The following is a 13,339-nucleotide window of genomic DNA, read 5'->3' as shown; positions in this document are numbered from 1 at the left end:
AAAATTGAAATTAGTCCTTTTTTGAAACTTTGAACTAAATTAGTTCCCCATATTTAAAAATGCATGAATTTAGTCTTTTTAACTAATTTTTGTTATGTTTATTTGCCGTTTCAAATCCATTTCTCAACAAACATAAACATTGAAGCGAAAATGTGTCTAATGGTGTAAACAACTCAAATGTTATAATGAAATGTGTTTGAAACGTTAAATAAACTTAACAAAATTTGGTTAAAAGGACTAATTTTTGAGTCAAAATTTTGAAGAGGAATAATTCCAATTTTCATTGAAAGTTAAAGGGACCAAAAACATATTTAACCCATAATTTTTTTAATTAAGTTTCTCAACGTTTATTTATTTTTCAATTAGGTTCTTATCGAAAATATTTTGTTACTATAGTTAATATAAAGATTTAATTAAATTTTTTTAAAGAAGTCAAAAAAACCAAATTAAGAAATTTCAAATATTTCAATGTTTATAAAAAATAATTTCTTGCTCTTATTTGTGTATCATATTTGGAGGTATTTTTTCTAAATATTATAATTTATTTCTCTTATTTTTGTATCATGTGATTTAATTACGCTTGTTACAAAAGTTAGGTCTGAACAATTAGTGTTGAGTGAATGTTGGAATTTTGAGGCTTTGTAATTCATGTTTAAATATGTTTATTTTAAGAGAAATTTAGAGTTAAATATGTTTTTCGTCCCTATCCTTACGTGTCAAATTGGACATCGTTCCTCTCCCAAAGTTCACATAAAAATGATTCCTATACTTTAAAAATGATTGAAAAAAAAATATTATAATGTGTGTTCTTAAGGGACTAAACACACAAGTGACACACATCCACTGGAAACAATCATTCGTCGTAATCTCCTCTTCAATCCAAGCTCACCAAATCTTCCTACAATGAAGGCTAAGATGTCATCCTCCAATATAAATACTTCTTGGTCTGAAGTGTCTACAATATCACTCTCACGCCTAAGTCAAATATCTTTATAAGAAAACAATAAATGCAATATTAAATGCCTAAAAGTTACCTTGTAAACAATGCTATTTATATTATTCTTAAAGACTTTCATTTGGGACTAGATTAGATAGATTAGAACCTCTCTTAGATAGTTTCGGGTTTTGTTAATCTGACTTGTTAACCTAAACCTTGATCAATCATACTAACCTTAATTTGAAAAATCGATATGATCTAGGTATATTTTGTTACTATGGTCAAGACGTTTGTACTAAGAGGGAAATTATGTGGTTGTGGGGAAAGAGTAATTCTTTTGCAAGCAAACATACAACTGATGTGTCGAAATGACTAGGTGGGTCAAGTCACAATTAGATTGTGAAACTTAAGACACTCTTAAGAGAAAGAGTTGCATCTGGAATATCAATTATAACTTTCAACCTAGTGATAAATGCTCAATTTCCCGGGTGAAGACTAGGTGGGCCTAGTCTTAATCAAATCACTTGCGGAGGAAAATATTGTTGTATGTGACATCAATTGTCTAATGACGAAAACTAAGTGTGTCAAGTTACAATCATTAGATTGTTGAGGGGGATATTTTCATAGGTGACATCAATTTTTTTATGATAGAGATTAGGTTGGTCAAGTCAAATCAAAGTGTTTAAGCTATTATGCTCTTAAGTAAAAATAATTGTCCTTTAACTATTAGTTATAACTTCTAACTTAGTGATAATTATTCTCACTATTAGTTATAACCACTAACCTAATGGCAAATATTACATCTAATACATCATTCACTTAGTCAATCTTCTTCCAAGATTTTTTTTTAGGTTAACTATTCCTATCCATTATGATATCAATTTGAAGGGTGTAAAGGGAGAGAGAAACATCATAAAAGGAAAGTCGAGGAATTGGCAAGGTAGATGTGAGAATATTGGGTAAGATTATTAGGTTTGTTGTATAATAGCAACATTACCAATATATGAAATAATTAGAAAAACTGAGGTGTGTTATAGAAAAAGTGGTTAATGAGAAATGGATGGAGAAGGTGAAGGAGATGGTTTTTTTTTTTTAAAAAAAAAAACATAATATGATGTATATATCTAACAAAAGAAGATGAAGGAAGTTGAGAGAAATGTGGTGAATTATTATGGTATGATAAATATTTTGATGAGTTGATGAATTTAATGGAATGGAAAAGTAGGCCACACAATGCAATTCATTATTAGTTTACCTCAATAAGGCATGTACTACTGTCGTGTCTATCTTCCTAGTTGCTCCAAACACACAACTATTTCTAGGCACATAATTCATTTATTTAGGATTTAATAATCAAACCATGGGACCGAACATTTTCAAATCATTAAACAATATAAATATACCAAGTTGCAGATTAATTAGGGTTGCGTGCGGAGCTTGAAATATATATTGAAGGCACATGAACATTATATTTTGAAAAGATTTTGGACACAAAAGAAAAAGAAGATTATTGGGTCTTAAGAAATAACAATGATATCAACTTATCATTCTTTAAAATATTTTATTATTAGGCTCTATCACATATCTATTCGATTAATATTGAGAATCAATTACAGTCTTTACAATTAAAAACTGCATTAGTAATGCACTAACTGGTTGTGATAGCATGTTTTGTCTTTTTCTGAATTAAAAATAATAACTAAAACAAGTGGTTTTGGAGGTTATTTTGAATTTTGTGGTGGTTTCGTATTCAAATGTCATTGTTTATGACACTTAATTATTCTCATCTACTGTCTATATTGTTACGTAGTTCTTTTTTTACTGAAAAAGATACACTTCTTCAGTTTTTAAATATTATAGTTTTTTATTTGAGTATTATGTCGTGTATTGATTTTAAATGGAGATATTATGATGTAATGGTGTTTAGACAAGTTTAATGTGATAAAGATGTTTATAATTTTTAGAATATTATAGAAGTGGAAAATGTATGATCAGAATCATGACCCTCACTTCTCCTTTATTACCTAAGCTAATATATACATATATATATATATATATATATATATATATATATATATATATATATATATATATATATATATATATATATTTAAAAAGAAGATATTTAAATTTAAGCAAGGAATACGAACACAAAATATTTGTGGAGGTTTAATAGGTTCGTCAAGTTTTTTCAAATCAGTCATAATTTTGTTTTTGTGTTTAAATAGGTACAAATTTTTGTCAATTTTGTCATTTTTGCTAACACTGTTTAAATCATTAATCACGTGTTACTTCATGTTTTTTTAATTTTATTTTAAATATGATTTAAATTTTTATATTTTTAATTTTTTTTAAATGTATACTTATCAACACACCAATGTACCACATGTCAAAGTCAATGTTTTATATTCAATTGGTTCTTATATTTATTATTTTTGTTCAATTTAGTCCCAATTTTGTTTAAAATTGACCAATTTTGTCTCTATCGAAAATGAGACCAAATTTAATTTCTATATAAAAGTTATAATGCTGTGAATTTTAATATATTATATAAAAATATTTAATGAATTGTGAATTTTAATATAAAAATTAAATTTGGTTTCAATTTGGAGAGGGAAAAAATTGGTTCATGTTTACGACAATTGGGACTAAATTGAACAAAAATAATGAATATATGACCAAATTGAATATAAAACATTGACTTTGACACGTGGCACGCTGCTAGGTTGACACGTGAACATTTAAAAAAATTAAAAAAATTAAAAAAATTAAAAAAATCACGAAGTGACACATGACGATCACTGTTCATGGGGTTAGTGATTTAAGCGGTGTTAGAAAAAAATAACCAAATTGAACAAAATTGACAAAAATTAGGACCTATTTGAGCAAAAATACAAAATTAAGACTGATTTTACAAAATTTGACAAAAATTGGGATCCTAAAGATAATTTAACCTTTTTTTTAAATATAAAATTTTAATCTATTCGTAGAATTAAAAACACACATATATACAAATATATGCATGTCTCATAGTGTTCACCCCACCTCATTATTGAACATTTCCACCGGACCATCCTTTATTCTTGTGTAACATATTATCATGGTATATAAAAACCACAATCGCAAGGAATAACTAGCATAGTTTTATAAATCAAACATTTCTAATAAAAAATATTTTAGAACCTCATATACTCTCAGATCATATTCAACAACCACACAATAGAATTATTCAATAAAGTTGTAATTACTATTGACAACAAATAATTTATTTTTGAACAACTCATACATTGAATTAAACTTAAAGATTTTGCACTTGTCATATAACCTCTCAGTGGATTATGACATAAGTCCTGACTCTACTTGCCCTCACCACTCAAGAACTAACTCCTCCTCATATGACATGATAAGTTCTTCCACTTGCGGGATACAATTCTTTTTCATAATGCACTTTAGATGTAAGAACCTCCATGGACTCTCACCACCTTATTATCTTTTTCTATGTGAGTAGTAAAGTTAGGATAATTTCCTTTAGAGTCCCCATTCAATATACATCATATAATCATACAACATAGAATTTTCTCCCTGGAAATAACTACAATTCACATAGCAACCCAAATCCCTAGGAGCTAATTTCACTTGGCTCCCCCAACGAGTTATGGTGTTCCTAGCAAGTCGAACAACCTAAATTCTCCGGAATTTAAATTTTTTTATTTTTGCTCAATGGTTGGCTATCTCACCTAGCAAGTTTGCCTAACTCGAAAAATTGAAAGATATATAATTTTTGTTTTATTGGCTCCAACAACTGTTTATATCCCTTTTCCAAGCCTCAATAGATGCATTTTAGTTCTAAAACACAACACCATGAACTGATTAACCAAACTAATATACATATTCTCAATTTACTCATCCATCACATAATCGTTAAACTCACAACATCAACCAATACTCAACAAAATAACTAGCATTTGCATACATCATATTTCATCATAGATTAATTCACACTATTAAATCAATCACTCACAAAAAAAAACATAAAACAATTAAAGATCTAACTTTCCTTACTTGGATTTGAGCTTCTAACTCACTAAGCTAAAAAACCTCTAAATCTCACAAGATGTTCTACCAGTACATAGAAAACTCATATCAATATGGGCATGCCCTAATAATCCTATTCAAACATAGATTGATTATGAGCCCCCTAGATCCATTTGTAAAGCCTCTTGGTGCATGCATGCAAATCACTAAAAATTGACTCAAGAGAAAATGATAAAAATAACTTACTCAAAATAAAATTTAGATTGACTAAGATTGTAGTATTCTATGCCAAAATCCTATACTTCATTTTAATTTTCAAATAGATGAATAAATTGGTTAAAATCTTAGAAAGAGTATAAAGAAAAGAAAAACAATAGCTTATAGAGAAATGATAATATTTATAAAATAAAACTTAATTTGGCTTTTGTATTTATAACTCAAACTTCTAATAATAAAATAATTAAGTTTCATTTATATATATATATATATATATATATATATATATATATATATATATATATATATATATAAGGTCCACTTAAATTCTGCCTTAAAGTTTAAGGGTCTACTATGATTTGTTGGGCCTAAGGCTGGCCCATATGGTACCCAAAACCCCTAAACCAGCCATAACCCTCTCATTTCTGTCCACTTTCAGAAAAATAGCTCTCTTCCTCCCTTCTAACGCTACAGCAACGAGCTCTGCTAAGGTTTGGTCCCATCCTTGGTCAAGCTAGCTCAACCCTTTTCTGTTCCACGCAAGTTGTTTTTCAACTCATATTCTTTCTTTCCCAGCTGGTTTTTCATGATCTCAACAGAGGTTCATCTTGAAAACCTCATTTCCTTCTGTTCCACTATTTTCCAACTCATTAATTTGCTCTTAGAAGCTACTATGCTTAGCTGTTTGAGTGCACGAGTCTTTTGCTATCTTTTTCCAGGTAAGGGAAGCTAGGGTTTTTACTGTTTTCAAGTTCTTATGTCTGTTTGGTTGATTTTACGTACTGGGTGCTTGATATATTGGTTGCATGAAAATATGTTGCTTATATTGCTATGGTGATTTGAATCTAGTTATGCATGAGAGAGAAGTGAGTTCTTCTGAACTCGCCCAGGCGAGCGGGTTGGTCGCTCAAAATGAAAGCTCTCGCTTAAGCGAGGAGCTCTTGCCTGAGCGAGAACAACAACAACTCACTCCCTCTCTATTTTGAGGGCTCACCTAAACGAAGGCCACTTGCTTGAGCAAGAGTAGTCTCGCCTGGGCGAGTTGGGCTAACTTGAGCGAGACCTCGACGTGCCCACTGTTCGCAATCTCGCCCAGACGAGATCTAGTAGCTTGAGCGAGGGATTCCTCTCGCTTGAGTGAGAGCTCCTTAGCTTGAGCGAGATTGACAATGATGATTTGATAAGTGTGTGTTTCTAATGATTGGTTGGTTAGTTACTTTATAAAGTTATGTATGATGTCTTGTATGTATCCTATATGATACAATGGGACTGGAATTAATGAGTTTGGTATTTGCTTGGTATGAAATATGATCGAAAGTTTGGTTATATATATTGATATGAGATTGGTATGCATGAGAACTCTATGGTTGGTTGGTGAAACATGGATAAGGTATGGGTAGGACGTAATTCCATGACCCTCCTGGTGAGAGTTCATGGTGGTGCCTCATCTAATGGACGTAATTCCATGACCCTCCTAGTGAGAGTTCAAGGTGGTGCCTCATCTAATGGATGTAATTCCATGAACCTCGCGATGAGAGTTCATGGTGGTGCCTCATCTAATGGACGTAATTTCATGAACCTCTTGATGAGAGTTCATGGTGGTGCCTCATGTATGGACGTAATTCCATGACCCTCTTAGGAGAGCTCATGGTGGTGCCTCAAGTAATGGACGTAATTTCATGAACCTCTTAGTAATGCCTTGTGGTGGTGCCTCAGTATATAATTAAGTAAGGATTCAAGTAAGGATTGCATCCTGAAGTTCTAAAGAGTTAGTTAGTGTCACGTAGAGCGTAATGACTCAAGTGGTGAGAGTAGTAGGAGGTCCTAGTCTTTGGCAGGATAATGGCCTTAGATGTTTGATGTAAGACCCGTGAAATTTAATTAATTAAATAATTAATTAATTAATAAATGAGGGTGGGAAAATCATTTATGACATTAAATTATGGTTGGTATGACGTGGACAAGTACTAGCTTAAATGGTTGAGAGTACTTTAGTTGTATGAGAGGACTTGGGTTCGAGTCCTATGTATGCTAATTTTGTGTTATTGTTTTTATTATTTAAATCTATGTTAATCATGTTCTGGAATGATATGATGTATGAATTGGATTTGTTAAGCATGAAATATGATTAGTTGAATTGGTTGTACTTTGAAATTGTAATTGAGTGGTCATGGATTCAAACCTTAGAGAACCCAAACTAAAACCTTAATTTTTTTGGTATTTTGGCTTTGAATTGAATATGAAAGGTTAAGGGGAAAACCCTAGAGGGGGCAGCATAGAGGTGGCTGGAAAATGGCCATAAGGAGACGGTAAATGGCATTAACAACTCAATTACAGACTTAATTTTCGTGTAGGTAATTAACTTAGTTTTTAGACACCCTTTAAAAAGAAGGATTTGGCTTATAGTTAGAGTTTTGCAAAACTGAGGTTATACCAGAAAGCTAGGCACGAAAAACAAAGAGATTGGTGAGGTTTGAGTGAGGTTCTGGAATTAAAGTGAGAGCACACCAAGAAGGGGGAGACGTTGGTGATCATTGGAGTATCTCAAGCAAACCAATTATAAGCAAAAGGATCTAGGTTAGGGGAGCTGGACTCCGTGTTTGGTTATTATTTTATCAATTTCATGAATAGTATGATAGTTTTGATTGCATGATCACTGTTGTATCTTTGAATTTTGGATTTCTGGAAATTTTCTAGAAACCGCCTGGCGGGCTATACATAGCCGCCAGACAGCTCACACCAACTTGAGTATTTTCTGGGTTCCTAGAGGAATCGCCTAGCGGTGAAGCCCTATACCGCCAAGCGACACGATCCTGTAACCATGCTTCTGGGTTTCTTTGTTGAACTGCCTGGCAGTGAGGAATTTTCGCCAGGCGATGTGAGTCTGTTGGGCTCGATTTTCTGTGATTTTGGGTGTTCTGGAGGGAATTGATCGAGGAACACAAGTGGGGTAGTGGTCAAGGGACAATTCAACTTGATTGTCATTGATTTACAGCGAAATGTATGGTTTAATTCGATGAAACAGTGTAATGAAATGGTTAGGGTTTGAATATTGGTAGATTGGTAGAATTAAGCTTACAAAAGTTAATTATACTGAAACTGGTTTGTTGGAATTAGACTATGTGATGTCGGGTGGCATTAGCATCAAGTTCTTGGAGAAAATGGATTGTGAAGGGGATAAGGGAGCTTTCAAATTGTAGGAGGATCGTTTCGCAGGGGCTGTGAGACTGGGAAATGCCCAGAATTCTCCGCAGTAGTGTGGCTTAGGTGTGTGGTCGCGTGAAACAGTGAGGGTGACAACCGAATTAGGAAGCAAGTTGGAGGGCAAAGAGAAAAGATGTGAAAAGAGAGTAAGGGAGGGGTCTAAATGAATTGGAAAGAGTGAAATGAGTATATGTAAATAGATGGTGTTATGGTTATGTAGGATAAAGTGAATGTTGCATTAATTAATCTTAGGCTAAACAAACCAGAGTTCAGTTTTTGTGTAAGAATGACTGAATTGTGAAACCTTAAGGTTAATCGGTAATGTCAAATTGGAGTTTTGAGAGCAAAGGTAGTAAGTGTAATGGTGGGGGATATTAACCTTGGTGGTGTTTCATTCACTGTTGGATAAATAAGAGAGTAGCAGAGGTATGAAACGCATAAGAGTATGCCTGATATGATAAACAATGAGGTTAAACCAGATTAGTCTGTTATAAGTTGGGTTAGCAAATCCAAATGAGAGTCCAAAACTTGAGTAGCGAGTTAATTATTGGGAGTGAGTGTAAGAGGATTGGAGAGAAATTGTATGGTGAGGTTTGGTGAATTGAATCATAGTGTAATCTGGTCGGACCATTTGGGAGTCAGTTCTGTGCAAGTTACTGATATGGCACCTGACAACAAAGTTGAGACCGCCAGGCGATAGCCAAAATACAGAGGGCCTCTGAAGCGAGTGGCGCCTAGCGGAGAGGAAGATCCCGCCAGGCGAACGGAGCAGGAACAATGGAGTTCTGGAACGTTGGCGCCGGGCGGTGGTGACTGAACCGCCAGGCGGTGGCAACTGTGGTTACGTGTTTTGAGGCACTTAGCGCATGGTGGTACGCGACACCCGCCAGGCGGTCTGGGAGTTGGCAGCGCCTGACGGCACGTGTCCCCCGCCAAGTGATTTGTACTGCTGCAGCTTGAAATTTTGATTTCATATGTGTGATCTACAAGGCTTCTAGTGGTGCTTTAAAGGTGGGATTGCTGGTGTTCCTTGAGTTGTGGCTCAGAACGTATCCCTTGAGTCGTGGCTCGTGATAGGGGTTAAACACGTGGTATTCCTTGAGTTGTGGCTCGGAACGTATCCCTTGAGTCGTGGCTCGGGATAGGGGTTAAACATGTGGTATTCCTTGAGTTGTGGCTCGGGTTGGCGAGTGTTGCCGGTCTAAGTGTGCTGGTTGTGGCCAGTACGGATGGGTCCAGATAGATTGCCCTCCTCAGTGGTTGGCTGACGAGTATGCCTGATATGATAAACAATGAGGTTAAACCAGATTACTCTCTTATAAGTTGGGTTAGCAAATCCAAATGAGAGTCCAGAACTTGGGTAGCGAGTTAATTATTGGGAGTGAGTGTAAGAGGATTGGAAAGAAATTGTATGGTGAGGTTTGATTAATTGAATCATAGTGTAATCTGGTCGGACCATTTGGGAGTCAGTTCTGTGCAGGTTACTGATATGGCACCTGGCAACAGAGTTGAGATCGCTAGGCGATAACCAATATATAGAGGGCCTCTGGAGCGAGTGGCGCCTGGCGGAGAGGAAGATCCCGCCAGGTGAACGGAGCAGGAACAGTGGGGTTCTGGAACGTTGGCATCGGGCGGTGGTGACTAAACCGCCAGGCGGTGGCAATTGTGGTTACGTGTTTTGAGGCGCTTGGCGCTTGGTGGTACGCGACACCCGCCAGGCGGTCTGGGAGCTGGTAGCGCCTGGCGGCACGTGTCCCCCGCCAGGCGATCTGTACTGCTGCAGCTTGAAATTTTGATTTCATATGTGTGATCTACAAGGCTTCTAGTGGTGCTTTAAAGGTGGGATTGCTGGTGTTTCTTGAGTTGTGGCTCGGAACGTATCCCTTGAGTCGTGGCTCAGGATAGGGGTTAAACACGTGGTATTCCTTGAGTTGTGGCTCGGAATAACATCTCTTGAGTTGTGACTCGGGATTGCGGATGAACACGAGGAACCCTTGAGTTGTGGCTCGGGTTGGCGAGTGTTGCCGGTGTGAGTGTGCTGGTTGTGGCCAGTACGGATGGGTCCAGATAGATTACCCTCCTCAGTGGTTGGCTGACGAGTTTGGTAGTCTTGGGACGTTGCGAATTATGTTCGCATTTGGGAACTCCACCTGGCGTTACGGTGTATGATCCGTAGCAATGGTACCCGCACGTGTTCTATCGGTTGTGGCCGATAGGTATGGCAACAAGTCATCTTGAAGTATTCACTAGAAGATGTAGAACACAAATAATTTGATTGGGGTCAGGTGGCATGAATTAAAAGATGGAACAATGTGGGATGTTTGTGTTATTTATAGTGATGTGTGTATATGTATATATCTGTAAAATTATATATGTTTTATCTGTTAAGCTCACCCTATCTGCTTGTGTTTGACGATGATCGTGTACGCGGTACACGAGAGCATATGTTGTTGATGCAGGTGGTTCAGGTGAAGCTTAGTTGCGGAGAGGGGATAGACTGGGGAAAAACTTTTGTTTATTTTCCTTTAGCTTTGAAATAAAATGTAAACCCTCACGGGATTATTATGAAACATGTATTTAGTGATTTAGTGATTATGGACTTAAACTTTTGCTGATTAATTAATAAATTTCGAATTTTCCCACATTTTGGGAAAATGAGGTATTATTAAATGCTGCGTATCTTAAATTATTGCTTTTATTTATTTATAAATCCGTAATATCCTGATGGGATGTTACATTTGAAGGCTAACCTTGTGCGTGGTAGGGTGAAACCCATTGACAATGGCTCTACAGAACAGTAGAGGCCACCACAAGTGCAAGCATTCAGTGAATCCGATTGATTATATGTATCCAGATAATTAAGTCTTAGGGTCTTGCTTGGTTGCTATCACATGATTGGTTATTTTTATGTGTCCTTGACTTTAATTGCATGCTCAGTTGTATGATAAAACCTTTTTACTTTAGCTTACCCTTCTTGCTTGTGTTGTCTTCTTGTGTGTGTTTTCCTTTTTGCAATGATCACCAATCCCTTGGTATGAGTAGATATGGAAACTCCTGGTAATCATAGTGATAATGGGGATGCTGCAGCTTGATGATCATGGATTGGTATTGGGCTCACCGAGCCCACGTTTGAAGAAGCTTTATTTATTTCTTTTGTAATCCCCTGCTTATGGGCAAGTCTTTCAGACCACTATTGAACTTTTATATTTTGTTCTAGGCAATCTAATGCATTTGCATGATTGGGTAACTGTAAACTTTCATACCCTAAATTCTTTGCTCTTTAGATATTATTAAGTATGCGACGTTTATCTTATTAGATTTATTTATTTAATGAAACATTACAATAAATATATATATATATTAATAATTATTTTATCCTAATTGTTGAAATTATTTAACATCATTTCTCATTTTTCGTCGAAAAAAAGTCAGTGTAGTCCTTTTTTTTTGTTAAATTAATGTTACACCATTTTGAAAATAACACAATAAGAATGTAGTTGTATATGTCCAATCACCTAGATATTTATGAAGTTAGAAAAGTTTAACCAGTACTAATCATTCATGAAGTCACCCCGTGACCTTGAAATAATATTAACATTAATTTAGCAAAAAGATGGCATTAACTATTTTAACAAAAATGGAAATTATATCGAGAGAAGAAAAAAGAAAATAAAGAAATATAAAACTGAAATGATATGATCCAATGAGGTTGTTTTGGAATTTGGATGAGTTGAAGAGCAAAGTACTTTTTGTTTGGATAAGCCGAACACGACACTCGGACAGCGAAGCATTGGACAACTACCGAGGGAGAGGGGACAAATTCCTTAAAGCCTTAAACATTAAGATTATCATATCAATGCATACGCACGCCTTCTTTAATTATTTTCCATAAAAACAAATTCTAAAGTTTGTATTATGTTATCAAAGCTTTAATACCTTACTCTAGTATGTGTACTCTCATAAACTACTTTACTTTTATCTTAGTTCATGAATTTAATTTTGTTTAATAATTTAGGGTTGCCAATCTTACTAAATTAGTCATATTTGTTTTATGAAAATGAGATATAAATTAATTAAGAGTTATATATAATAGATTACAAAATGAACTATTAATTTTCTTATTTTAAGTGTTACCTTTTCTCCTAAATCATCTTTAAATTAGTAAAGTTATATAAACTAATTTTAAAATATTAATATTTAATTCTTCATTACATTGATTAATTTTATTAATACTTTAGAAATTATTTTGATTTGAATGTTATCTGTTATTTGAAAGATTCTTTTTGTAATTTGATTATTTTGGGAACCACTGAAAAGAGAGTACTATTCTAAACATCAAATTAAATAGTTTATTCTTACATAAGAAAAACAAAAGAACATGCTACTCTCAAAGTTGGGTTAAGGGTTATTTTCTCACCACAATCAACAAAGAAAACTGTGCAGTAAACAAGTCTAAATTAAAACTATTTTTAGTAGTTTTTATTTTTACTTCAACGTAAATCTAATTGTTGAGACCTACGAATAAACACAAACTCATTTGTTTGTCTTAATAGAAAAAATAAACTATTATTATTATAATTAAACCTTTTAATTACATGTAGAGTGAGATTTTGTGTAGTTTGTCTTAGAAGGAGATTGCTAACCGGTGTTCGGCACTGGTTAAGAAATAATAAATGTGTTTTGGTATCATCATTTTTACATTGAAAACTGAAATAATTAAATATAATAATTAAAATAATATAAATGCACATAATAAATTTTATAAAGACAAAAATACTTTTTTAAATTTTTAGACAATACAAAACAAAAACTTTGAAATTTTTAAGGTTTCTATTAAAAAGAAAAAAAAAATTCAATTAAGTATTAAATTGACACTTTAATTGTTTTTTTTTGTAATATTTTTAGATGTTTAATACTAATTTTTTGTTGATTTTTCTATTAATTTAT

Source organism: Vigna unguiculata, chromosome 8 (genome assembly GCF_037176805.1).
Source record: "Vigna unguiculata cultivar grain cowpea cultivar isolate G323 ecotype 2 chromosome 8, ASM3717680v1, whole genome shotgun sequence".
NCBI lineage: Eukaryota > Viridiplantae > Streptophyta > Magnoliopsida > Fabales > Fabaceae > Vigna > Vigna unguiculata.
The sequence above is the reverse complement of the archived record's forward strand: the minus strand, read 5'-3'. Positions refer to the sequence as shown.